Source organism: Halichoerus grypus, chromosome 14, assembly GCF_964656455.1.
Source record: "Halichoerus grypus chromosome 14, mHalGry1.hap1.1, whole genome shotgun sequence".
In the NCBI taxonomy this organism is placed as follows: domain Eukaryota; kingdom Metazoa; phylum Chordata; class Mammalia; order Carnivora; family Phocidae; genus Halichoerus; species Halichoerus grypus.
This window is the reverse complement of record NC_135725.1, coordinates 65,225,688-65,238,952: the sequence shown is the minus strand read 5'-3', so window position 1 is coordinate 65,238,952 and position 13,265 is coordinate 65,225,688. Positions and strand designations below refer to the sequence as shown.

General features: G+C 33.7%; 1 non-coding gene across 1 annotated transcript; it reads left to right on the top strand.

Annotated features, from left to right (window-relative positions):
• The first annotated feature begins 1,111 nt into the window (after positions 1 to 1,111).
• Positions 1,112 to 1,218, top strand: LOC118518882 (U6 spliceosomal RNA). The gene has a single exon (XR_004908909.1). It is a non-coding gene; the product is annotated as a U6 spliceosomal RNA (small nuclear RNA).
• The last annotated feature ends 12,047 nt before the right edge of the window (positions 1,219 to 13,265 follow it).

Sequence of the window (13,265 nt, the reverse complement as noted above, 5' to 3'; positions counted from 1 at the left end):
CTATATTTTCCAGTCCCCCTTGCAGTCAAGGGGAACCATGTGACTAGTTCTGACCAATTAAACATGACCCGAAAGAACCTGTGTTCCCTCTAGGCTAAGGCAATGAAAAGCCACTGGGTAATTCTCAGCTTCTCCTTTCTCCCACTGTGTTAATCAGGGAGAAGTTCTCATTTTTGAGGTGATGGATCTACAATACTTAAACAACCTCAATTGCTGAAATATTACATGGATGACAACTGGCCTTGAGAGTTGCCAAATCAGCAGTGAACTCATCATGAGTATTAAGTGAAGGTTTTGTTTTAGCCAGTGAGATATGGGGCCTGTTTGTTACCATAGACCAGTCCAGTTTTTCCTGACAAATACCTATAATGTTCATTCAGTTATCTGATAAATATTATTGAGTGCCTTCTATTTATTAGGCCATATGGTAGGTTCTAAAGATGTGGTGGTTAATATGGAGCTCATAATCTAATAGTATGCAGATATTAAATAAGTTCTCAAATAATTGCTTAATATCCTATTATCTCACTATTTTTATTAATTTGCTACTACTGATTAATTATTATACTACTGCTCATGTAATATAAACCATGCCCAAATTAGAATATACCTTGTTCAAACTTCATTCTGCAAGGGAGCTTATTTAACTCATATGCTCGCTCTGACTATAAAAATCTCGACTATAATTATCAGACATCAACATCTATCAGATAGCCATCTGTTCAAATGGTCAAAGATTTTTCATCTTCAGTTTTCTAAATAATACATGACTTTGTTTACTGAAGTCTAATCTTAGGCATTGTCACCATTCAATAGGAACAAATTATTTGTGGTATAGTTCTGATTTTAACTTCCACTACATTCTCTGTCTACACACATCTATAAATATTTCTGTATGTATTCATGTGTATCTATATTAAGCTAAATATGAGTTCATAGTGATGTCTTCAATTCTAACCCATTACCACATAGATCATTCTAGCTTCTTCCCTTGCTCGTTTGTAACCACATAGTCCAACAGTGAGAAACCTGGCTTCCACACTCCGCTATCCATTTATTCATTTGGTCAATTCCAACATACCCATAAAGAGGTTTCAAAATTGTTAACCCAGTGCTCGCTTTGGCAGCACATATACTAAAATTGGAATGATACAGAGAAGATTAGCATGGCCCCTGTGCAAGGATGACATGCAAATTCGTGAAGCATTCCATAGTTTTAAAAAAAAACAAAATTGTTAACCCATGGAAAATAATTTTAACAAGTAGACTATAAGTCTCCTGTGTAATTTCTTTTGCATTTAGTCTTAGTCTATATTCATTTCCAAAATTACTTTGATGAGCACATTTTTCCCACCCCCTTCAGTGAGATTATTTCACAAATTTATAATACAGTTGGATCATTTTGTCACAGTTCACATTTCTTCTTGGGATAACCTAAACTTGTAAATGTTTTAAATTTGTAGATATTAGGTTTAGCCTTTTGTACTCTAAAGTTCCATGGATTTTGACACCTGCATAGTGTCGTGTATCCACCATTAGTGTATCTTACAGAATAGTTTTATCACCCTAAAAAAATCCTCTGTACTTCATGATTCAACCTTTCTTCCTTCCCAAATGCCTGGCAATCACTGATTTAATTACCATCTCTATAGTTTTGCTTTTTCAGAATGTTTTATTAATGGGATCATACAAGGTGTAGCGTTTTCAGACTGACTTCATTCACTTAACAATATGCATTTAAGATTTAGCAGTGTTTTTGTGTGGCTTAATAGCTCATTCATATATATATATATATTTTTTTTAAGAGAGCGCAAGCAAGGGGAGGGGCAGAGGGAGAAGATCTCAAGCAGACTCTGTGCTGAGTGTGGAGCCTGACTGGGGGCTTGATAACATGACCCTGAGATCATGACCTGACCTGAAACCAAGAGTCAGACACTTAACCAACTGAGCCACCCAGGCGCCCCACTCATTCTTTTTTATAGCTTAATAGAATTCCATTGTATGAATGTACACAGCTTGTTTATCCATTTACTTATTAAATGGCACCTTGGTTGCTTCCAGTTTTTACTGCTTATGAATAAAGTTGTAAATTTTTGCATGCAGGTTTTCATATCAAGTGGGGAAATACCTAGGAGTACTATAACAGGGCTATATAGTAAGATTATGCTTAGATTTTTAAGAGATGTCAAACTGTCATCCAAAGTAGCTGTACCAGGGCACCTGGGTGGCTCAGGGGGTTAAGCGGCTAACTCTTGATTTCAGCTCAGGTCATGATCTCACGGTCCTGGGATCAAGCTCCGCTCAACTGGGAGTCTGCTTGAGGATTCTCTCCCTCTCTCTCTCTCTATCAAATAAATAAATCTTAAAAAAAAAAAAAAAAAAAACAGCTGTACCCTTTTGTATTCCACCAGCATGAATAAGAGTGCCTGTTGCCCTGCATACTTAAGAGTAATTGATATCATCAGGAGTTTGTTTGTTCATTTGTTTGTTTTGTTTTTGGATTTTAACCATTCTAATAGATGTATATTATCTCTTAATTTTCATTTTCCTAATGACAAATGGCAAAAGACAAAAGTCTATAGCTTGTCTTTTTATTCTTTTAGCAGTGACTTTTGCAGAGTAGAAGTTTTCAAATTTAATAACATCCAATTTGTCAATTTTTTCCTTTCATGGAGCATGTTTTTGGTTTTATAACTAAAAACTCATCACGAAACCCAATTACCTAGAGTTCCTCCTACTTTTTTTTTTGAAGTTATATACATTTGCATTTTACATTTAAGTCTATGGTCCATTTTGAGCTAATTTTTGTGTAAGGTGTAGGGCCTGTGTCTAGGTCCCTTTTCTATACATTTAGACCTACATTGTTTCAGCATTAATTGTTTAAAGATTGTCATTTCTCCATTGAATTGCCTTTGTGCATTTGTCAACAGTTCATTATTTTGTGTGATTTGGTTTCTATCTATTCTCTTCCATTGATCTGTGTTCCTGTTATTTTACTGATACCACAATGTTGTAGTTACTGTAGGAAGCCTTAAAATTAGTTATTATGAGTACTCCAACTTTGGTCTTCTTCCATACCGTGTTGCTATTCTAGCACCTTTGTATTTCCATATAGATTTTAGAATCAGTCTCTGTTTCTACAACATAGTTTTCTGGAGTTTTGGTTGAGATTGTGCTGAGTCTACAGATCAAATTGCGTAGAATTATTATATGAACAATATTGAATCTTCCAGTCCCTGAACATGGATTAGCTCTCCATTTATTTAGTTCTTCTTTTATTTTTTCTTATCCTTTTGTTTTGTGTTTTCAGCATATAGATCATACACATATTTACTTGGATTTGTATAAAAGTACTTTATTTTTTGGTACTTTTATAAACATTTTTTATTTCAATTTCCAAATGTTCATTTCTGGCTTGTAGGTAAGCAATTGATCCTTGTATATTAACATTGTATCCCCCAGTCTTGCTATACTTGTTTATTAGTTTCAGAAGGTTATTTTTTTTTTGTAGTTTTTAGGATTTTCTATATAGATAATCATATGATCTGCAAATAAAGACACTTTTTTTTCTTCCCTTCTAATTTGTATAATTATTGCTTTTTCTTATTGTAATTAGGTAGTTCTTCTGGCATGAGGTTGTTTAGAAGTGGTGAAGGAGGATAGCCTCACCTCGCTCACAGAGAGGGTAAGTGGTCATCATGTCATCATTAAGTTAAATGTTAGCTATAGATATTGACATTTCTTTTATTACATTAAGGAAGTTCTCTTATATTTGTTTTTTTTATTATATTATCATGGATGGTATTGAAATTTCCCTGAATCTATTGATCCCTTTTCCTGAATCTATTGATATGATTATATTGTTTTTCTTCTTCAGTCTGTTATTATGATGAATTATATTAATTGATTTGATTATTCAAAAAGCCTTCTAGTTCTATAAGGAATCCCACTTAATCATGATGTATTATTCTTTCTACATATTGCTGAATTCATTTTGTTAATATTTTGCTTCTATTTTCATGAGAGATATTGGTACATAATTTTCTAATGTTTTTATCTGGACTTGATATTAGGACACTGCTGGCTTAACTAAATTAAATTAAACTTTCTGTTTCTATTTTCTGTAAAAGATTATGAAGAATTAATTATAATTTCTTCCTTAAATGATTTATCAGAAAAAAAATCTGTACCTGATGCCTTCTTTTTTGCCCTAATTTTTATTAGTTATTTCTTCTGCCTACCTTAGTTTAATTTTCTCTTCTTTTTTAAATTTCATAATGTCAAAGCTTAGGTTATGGGTATTAGATCTTTCTTCTTTTCTAATTTATGCTATAAATTTTCCTCTAAGCACTACTTTAGCTGCATCCCACAAATTTTGATAAGTTGTATTTTTATTTTCTTTTAATATTTTTAAATTTCTCTTGAAACTTTTTCTTTGACCCTTGAATTATTTAGAAATGTGATGTATAATGCCAAGATGTTTGGATATTTTCCAGCTATCTTTCTGTTATTATTTTTAGATGGAGTGCATCGCACTCTGAGAAGATACTATATACATATATAAATGTATTATATATACTGTGTGTGTGTGTGTGTGTGTGTGTGTGTGTGTAACTTTATGTGTTAAAGAATGTTTAATAGCAAAAAATGTACTCTATCCCTGGGGAATTTTCTACAGGAGCTTGAGAAAAATGTGTATTCTGCTGTTTCTAAATAGAGTATTTTATAAATGTCAATTAGATAAAGTTGATTGATTGTGCTGCTCATGTTGTCAATATCCTCATTGATTTTTGCCCGTTTGATGTATCAATTACTGACAAAGGAGTGCTGAATTCTTCAAATATAATAGAAAATCAGTCTCTTCCTCCTTTCAGTTTTATTAGTTTTGCCTCATGTCTTTTGACACACTGATGTTAGATGCATACATGTTTAGAATCATTCATTATGCCTTCTGGGAGAAAGGAACCCTTTACTCCTATGCATTGCGCTTTTTAATCCATCCCCGATAATTCTGCTTATTCTGAAGACTGCTTTGTCTGAAATTAGATACTTCAGCTTTCTATTGATTAGTGTTGGCATGATATGTCTTTGTCTCTGTACTTTTAACCATGTGAGTCTTTGTATTTAAAGTTGGTTTAAAGACAGTATATAGTTAGATCTTGTTTTTGTTATTTTGTTATTGTTGTTCTATGCTGACAAGAGTTTATAATAAACATTTTTGGATGACTCTATGCCCACCACCAAATAACACTATACCCCTCCATGTGTAGTGCAGGCACCTTATAACAGAGTATTTCCATTTCCTGCCTCCCATCCCTTGTGATATCGCTGTCACTCATTTCACTTATCTAAATGCTGTAGTCACCCAATACATTTCTACTATTGTTTATTCAAAGAGTTATATTTGGATAAACTAGGAATAAGAAAAATAACAGATTTCACTTTACATTCATTTATTTCTTCTCTAGTCTCTTAATTTCTTTATGTAGATTCAATTTTCTGATCTATATCATTTTCCTTCTGCCTGAAGAACTTCTTTTAACATTTTTTAAGGCAAGTCTGCTGGTGTTGAATCCCCTGACTTTTTGTTATTCTGAGAAAGTCTTTATTTCTCCCCTACTCTTGAAAGATAATTTCACTAGACAGAAAATTCTATGTTGGTAGGTATTTTTCTTCTTTCAACACTTTAAATATTTTACTTCATTCTCTTTTTGCCTGCATGGATTCTGAGAAGGTACTATAATTCTTACCTTTTTTCTCCCAATCAATGAGGTTTTTTTTTTCTTTTTAAGTTTTTGAATATTTTTTCTTTGTTTTTAGTTTTCTATAGTTCAAATATGATATGCCTAGATGTGGGTTTTTGTTTGTTATTGCTGTTGTTTGGTGTTCTCCAAGCATCCTGGATCTGTGGTTTGTTGGTCATTATTTTTTTCCAGTATAGTTAACATACAGTGTTATATTAGTCTCAGGTGTACAATACAGTGATTCAAAAATTGTATACATTACTCAGTGTTCAGTGTTGGCCATTAATAATTTTGGAAAGTTCAGTGTTGGCCATTAATCAGTTATCATTTTTTTTAGAGCTTTTTTATTTATTTATTTGACAGAGAGAGAGCACAAGCAGGGAGAGTAGCAGGCAGAGGGAGAAGCAGGCTCCCCACTGAGCAGGGGGAGCCCGATGTGGAACTTGATCCCAGGACCCTGGGATCATGACCTGAGCCAAAGGCAGTCACTTAACCAACTGAGCCACCCAGACACCCAGCAATTATCATTTTAATATTTCTTCTGCACTGCTTTCTTTTTCTTATCATTTGTGTATAACGACTGTATGCTTGTTCAACCTTTCTGATGTTATCCCACAGTTCTTAGGTATTAGTTCTGTTTTTTTCATTCTTCTTTTTTGTCCTTTGGAATTCTCTATTGTCCTATCTTTAAACACACAGATTCTTTCTTATTTCCGTTACAATGTTTCTTTTACTTCTAGCATTTCTTTTCATTTCTTTTTAGAGATTTACTGTATATACTGCCTATCTTTTTATGCATTTTTTTCAGTAGAGCCCTTAACGTATTAATCCCAGTTTTCTTTAAAATCCCATGTCTGATAAGTCCAACATCTCTGTTATATTGAGTCTGATTCTGATGATCCAGATGGAGGGATCTTTCTGAGATCTTCACTGTGAGAATCTGGAACTTGCAGGGGGCCTGCACTGGGATGGGTGGAACCATGGGTGTGGTATCCCCTAAGAAGAAGACTGCAGCCTTCAGACTTTCTCACACTTAAGCTTATCCACTCTTGGTCTCTAGCAGTTCATCAAAATTACTAAATATATGTTCCTATCTGTTTGTGGCTCAGTGGCTTCTGCTCCAGATAAGCAGATCTCAGTAGTGATTCTCTGTATTTACCTATATCTCCATATTTTAGGGTGGTAGTTCTCCTTGTAAACTCAATTTCTTTATAAGTCCGAGGAAAGCCATTAATTTTCTTGTAAGGATGTCCCAATGACTACCAATTTCTAAATATCAGAGCTGACCTAATAATGTTTTTAAAAAGCAACTTAAAATATACTTTATTTAATGAAACAGTCTTATAAAGGTATGCTGAAATGAATTCTGAGGTTTGACTTCTAATAAAACAGACTATCTTAGAAGGCAATAATGACTCATTTATTTCAATCCCCAACTTCATTTTTGTATAGATTTTATATCATTATACAAGATTGGATAACTTTGTTATTTAATTTAAAGTTGATTGAATTATAGTGAATTAAACCAAGACGAAATTTTTGCTCATTGTTTTACTTGTACTATTTCTGCATTATTCAGCACCAAAGGAAGAGATAATAGTCTTCCATTATATGATTCTTCAAAGGCTCTTGTGCCAGTTTTTTTTCAATAAACTTAATGCTAATACTCTCTTTCCAAATGGCTGGTTATTTAACCAAAGGGAAAGTATTAGATAAACAGCCTAACACTTAGAATTAGAAATTAGTATAGAATTAGAAATAATTAGGGGCAGTAATTTTGAAAAATCGGGTTTTGGGTTATTGTTTCCCATATTTTCACTGGCATTAAAGAATCTTAATAAACGGTGAACCTCATTAACTAGGGCTATCTTAAGAGCACTCCAGAATTGTGCTTCATCACACAAAGATCAAAGAGGGAGTAGCCACCTTTATTTTAAAGAATGTTCTAAATTAAAACTGTCCAAACTTCACATCTGTACATGTCCAGTTTTCCTAATTAGCATAACTATTCTTTTCTCCAGGAAGTATTTTAGTAACACTGCCTGAATGCATTTTTCACATTCTGCATTTTTAAAATTCCACCTATCCTGACAACCTATTTTTGCATTCATCTCAGTGAAGAAATCTTTCTACTTTTGTCTATAGAAACACTAAAGCTCTATAGCCTTCATGTGTTTTGATTGGATATTTCCTTTGTATTTATGTGCTCAATACATCATACATCAGACTGACTTAGTTTCCCTTATCTCTTCATTTAAAGTATTAAGAAAAAGAATCTATTTTCTCAGCCCAAATCATGGATTGATTCATTCTGATTCAATCAGGTGTGACCTTGAGGTGAATAGTGTCACGTGGCCTGAGACTCTCCCTTTCGTAACATAAGGTATCAGTAGTCCAAGAGGTGGTTTAGATTGCAGACAAAAATGGTGGCCATCTTATTGTATAGAAAGATTGAGAGTTTCTAAAAAGTTGTTTTGAGTAATTTAACATGACAAAAAGTATGATTTTCTGCAAAAATAGTATAAAGGGAACATTTTGTATTGTCTCAGAATTGTAGGTAGAGATCCAAAACTGAGATTAACAAACTCTAATTTCTCCCGTATTCTAGAGACAGGTACCAAGAAGTTAATGGTGTGTTTTGTAGGATTTACTAAGAAATGGTCCAATTGGCTTTAAACCATGACTCCATCACCCATCATCGTTTTATGAAGAAAAGAGAGAACTATTTAAAGAAGGTGTTTTGAAATAGATAACCTATGGGAGTCATGTACCGTCATCCTAAGGAAAACTGTTACTGTCCTCTTAGGCCAAGAGATAGGAAAGCCAAGAGAACAACTAGAGTACAAAATAAGTTTCCCTGGGAGAAGGGATGAACAGCCTTGAATGGAAAACTGCTTATTCAGAACAGTTTGGATCTACACCGGGTTTTTATTTGCATTGAGGGATAGGGGACACAATCAGAGAGACATCAGGTTAGAAAGACAGAACCTGAACTTTCACTGTTTGACATGGAAAGAACATTTTTATGGATTTCCCATGAGCCAACTGAACATGTAACAACAATGGAACATGATCATTTGTCAGTGGTCTGCCCCCATAAAGGAAGAAACTTCAGGCTACATCAAAATGACTAAGGATAATTCATGAAAGAATACACAGACTTCAAAGTGCAACCTGGTAATATGCCTTTGGTCTCTTTCATACAGTTCTCCATCCCCTTTACTTGAGCCTGTAAAAGCCAAAAATAAAAATAACAGTGTGTGGAAGAAAGAGGGGGGAAAGAACAGAACAAATTATCTTCCTTCAATGTAGGTCTCTTGAGTCATAGGTTAGATCTGAGCTAGAATGAGAAAGAATAGTACAGGAGAAAATCAGATTTTGGTACAAGAATGAAATTTTAAATTCGCTTAGAGGAAAATATTCTTTTTAATACCTAAAAATGACTGGAAAGAAGAGAGGTCCAAGAGAGCATGTTTGAAGGCAGTAAACGAGAAAATAATGAAACTATCATGTCTGTACCCCACCAAATTCAGACTGTGAAACATACCAGTTTATTATCAGAATAAGAACTTTGAAAATCAAAAGTATATGGCAAGATTAATACATTAAAAATATGAAAAACATACAAACCCAATGAAAAATGAATCAATAATCATGATATATAAATGGGAAATGACTCTGAATACACGATGGCTGTAAAATAAGACACAGAGAAAACATAGTTTTGACTACACAGCATTTAAACTATCATTAAAAGTTCAGTGAACATTCACAGATTTCTATTTTTTGTTTCATTGTATCAAGTTACTAATTTTAGCAATATCATTCAAGGAAAAAAATTTCTGATTTAAATGTCAGAAGTTCTTAGTCTATATTCGTTAGTTTCTTAGGTAGGTGGTTTTTAAAAATCAGATCAGTGTGTATTAATTATCTGCCTGCCATGTACTTACCCCATATATTATCTGAATTTGCTCATTTAAATTCAGATACCTGGGGGCACCTGGGTGGCTGAGTCAGTTAAGCATCTGACTCTCGATCTCAGCTTAGGTGTTGATCTCAGGATCATGAGTTCAAATCCATGTTACCTGAATATGCCCATCTGTATACTTTTGTCAGTATATATACAAATTTTTCTCACCACCCCTACCTGAATCATTGATATCAAATTATGTGTTACTTTGAATCAGTTGCCTCAAAATGTCTCTTTTCCCTCTAAAATTCTAGGAGTTATCACTGGTATTTTATTGGTTTGAGCTTTGTTTATTTATGTTCTTGGTCCTTTTGATGTGGTGAGTTTTATTAACAAATCTAACTTTCAACCTCCTGGGATAAACATTCTTGATCATTATAGGCAATTTTTAATAAACTGTTTACTTGATTTCTCAGAATTTTATTTTTTAATTTTGCATTGCCCCCAATCTACCTCACTGAAAGACAGAGAGAAATAGATAAAAAGAAAAGAGAGAGAATTAAAATTGATCCAGATTTGTGCTTCAGGGGAACAATTGATACTTGAAATTTACTGCAAAATTTAGTGTGATTGTGCATTTTTCTGGTGACAATATCTCTTTTTCATAAGGTTCTCAAGAAAATGTGTGAATCAAAAGATAGTTAAGAATCTATAGTCCATAATTTTTGTCCTTTGTGCTATATAAATCAGGTTTTGTGACAATTTTATAAAATAAATTGGTTAAGAAAGTATTGAAAGGGGAGCCTGGATGGTTCAGTCAGTTAAGTGTCCGACTCTTGATTTTGGCTCAGGTCATGATCTCAGAGTCCTGAGATCAAGCCCCATTTTGGGCTCTGAGCTCAGCATGGAGTCTGCTTAAGATTCTCTCTTCCTCTCCCTCTGTCCCAAGCCCCCCCCATGTGCTCTCTCTCTAAAAAGTAAATCAATAAATCTTTTTTAAAAAATCATTGAAAACATTATTGATACATATTTCCAAGTCACTTTCAAATTGATAACCATAAAAATATTTTTTTAGAGTGCTTGTTGAACTGTCACCATTAATCACTAGTTGGGGTTTATATTAAAAGAAAAAAGGTTTTTTCAATGTTTATTTAAATTTTTGTGAATTTATTCACTTGAAGATTAACATTTTTCCACATCATTCTTTCCTCTCTTTAAATGGTATGTGTCCTCTGACCATTTTTCATAGGCAGTCTGAATGTTTGCACTAACAGTTTAAATGTGGACTACAAAGCACTCAATGAATGGGGGGATTTATGATCATTAGTCATGATCCATGAGTCCAGGCTCTCTAATACAGACCCAGTTCTCTCTCCACCACTACTGTGCTTGCCATGGGTATGCTGAAAGAAAAATAAGCACAGTCACTGCCCTAGAGTTACAAAATTCATCATAGAAAATAGGTGCAGCTATTACAGAGCCTGCTACATAGTACTCAAGGAATGTATGTTGAATGAATGATTTTTTTCCTGAGCAGCAATTTGTCCATGAATCCATATAAGCCTTCAGCCCAAGTGATAATATATTGTTCAGAAGATCCACTTCTTTTTTGTGTTCCCATAGCACTTGTTTATATTTGATTCTATTATTCTGATATCTAATTTAATGTTATTGCACTTACTCTGTTTTATTCACACCATTCACTCATTATGTTACCTGCACCTCTCCACATGGTTCTAAATTGTAAAATCTGTAACTGTGACAGCCTCATATTTGTAAAATCACTCAAGTGTCAAGTCTCAGTTTACATATCTTTTAAATGATGTAAATTATCCATTCACATACTACTTTCCAAAAATGCATTTCACTTACTTTACCATGTGTAAGCACTCTAAACTCTTGGGACAAGAAATCAACTAAATCCATAGTGATAATATCTGAAACAATAATATTGTAGAACAGGTCAAAGAATTAAGTTTAGGAAGTATGTTCAATTAATGGGATAGCTAGTAAAACCTCATTATATCCAGTGTTACTCTGCTAAGCATAAGGTTCATCTTCCGGTCATCTGTAAGAAAATTACTAGCTTCTTAAATTTTTGTATTATGATATTTAGTTTACAAGGACGTGCCCAGGGACTTTAGTAATGGAAACATTTGTTAAAATTACAAACCAATAAAAAGGAATACAGATGAATGAGTCTCAAACTCATTTTAGCAGATGCTGTTTTTCCTTTTATTAACTTTAAATGACTCTGATGCTGATTTTCTTGAAATTTACAAGGTGACAATATGCCAGTATAAATGTATAGAGCATTTGTGATATCATGTACTGTAGTGAGTTAAATGGTGTCTCCCCCCTCCCCAAGATAGTTCAAGTCCTAATCCCTGGTATATGTGAGTGTGACCTTATTTGAAAATACAATCTTTGCAGACGTAATTAGGTTAAGATGATGCCATGCAAGATTAGGATAGATCCTAAAGCCGATGATGGGTATTATAGTAAGAGAAAGGAAAGGGAGATTTGGACACAGAGACGCAGAGCAAAGAAGGCTGTGTGGTGATGGAAACAGTAGTGATGTAGCTCTAAGCCAAGAAATGTGAAAGATGACTGGCAACCATCAGAAGCTAGGAAGAGACAAGGATTTTTCCCTTGAGCCTTTGGTGGGAGTATGGCTTTGCCAACACTTTGATTTTGGATTTCTAATCTCTAGAATTGTGAGAGAATTCCGTTGTTTTTAGCTACCAGTTTGTGGTAATTTTTATAGCAGCCCTAGGAAACTACTATGTATACCAATCATACTAATATACATACTAAATGTACATGTATTGTATATACACACACACATATCCTCAAATGGAAGGAACTGAATATTTTTATAAAAACAGGTATACACAGATAAAAATTAAATGGAAGTTCTAAAACATCAAAAAAAGTTGGAGAGAGGTAAAACTTTTTTATATAATAACTACTATTATTTTAACTAACAGTATTGGAGCATCTAATATAGGCCACATATTGTGACAGGTACTAGGTATAAAAAGCCATGGTCTAGAGGTAGACAAAGATACGTAAGTAGAATAAGTACCATTTCTTTTTTTTTTTAAGTACCATTTCTTATAAATGAACTGATGGAGGTTTATACTGAATCTTATGGGAACACCAGCACCAATCACTTATTTGAAATGAGAGCAGATGAAATCAAGAATTGTTGGTGACAGGGACACAGAGAGAGTAATTTCGGAGCCAAATTATAAATAAATTAGCCAGGAAAGTGGTGTACATGGAGAGTGGGGAGAGGAGGCTGTATTATAAAATTTCAGAGGCACCCTGCTGAGCCAAGAGCCAGGAACAATGAGCCAGGAACAATGGTGAGATACATGTACAGAGAATTAAAATTAAGTGTAGGGAGAGGGTGTAGATAAGGCTAGAAAGTAACCAGGAAAAGAATATAAGACTATAAACCAACTTGTTAACAACACCAATGGTTTCACTTCATGGTGGGTTTATGGTTTGCTCTTAATTTCCCCTATATGCCAATTTATAGTTTTAAAATTTCATACAGTAAAAATATTACCTATGTAATAATAAAAATAATTTAAATACAGTAT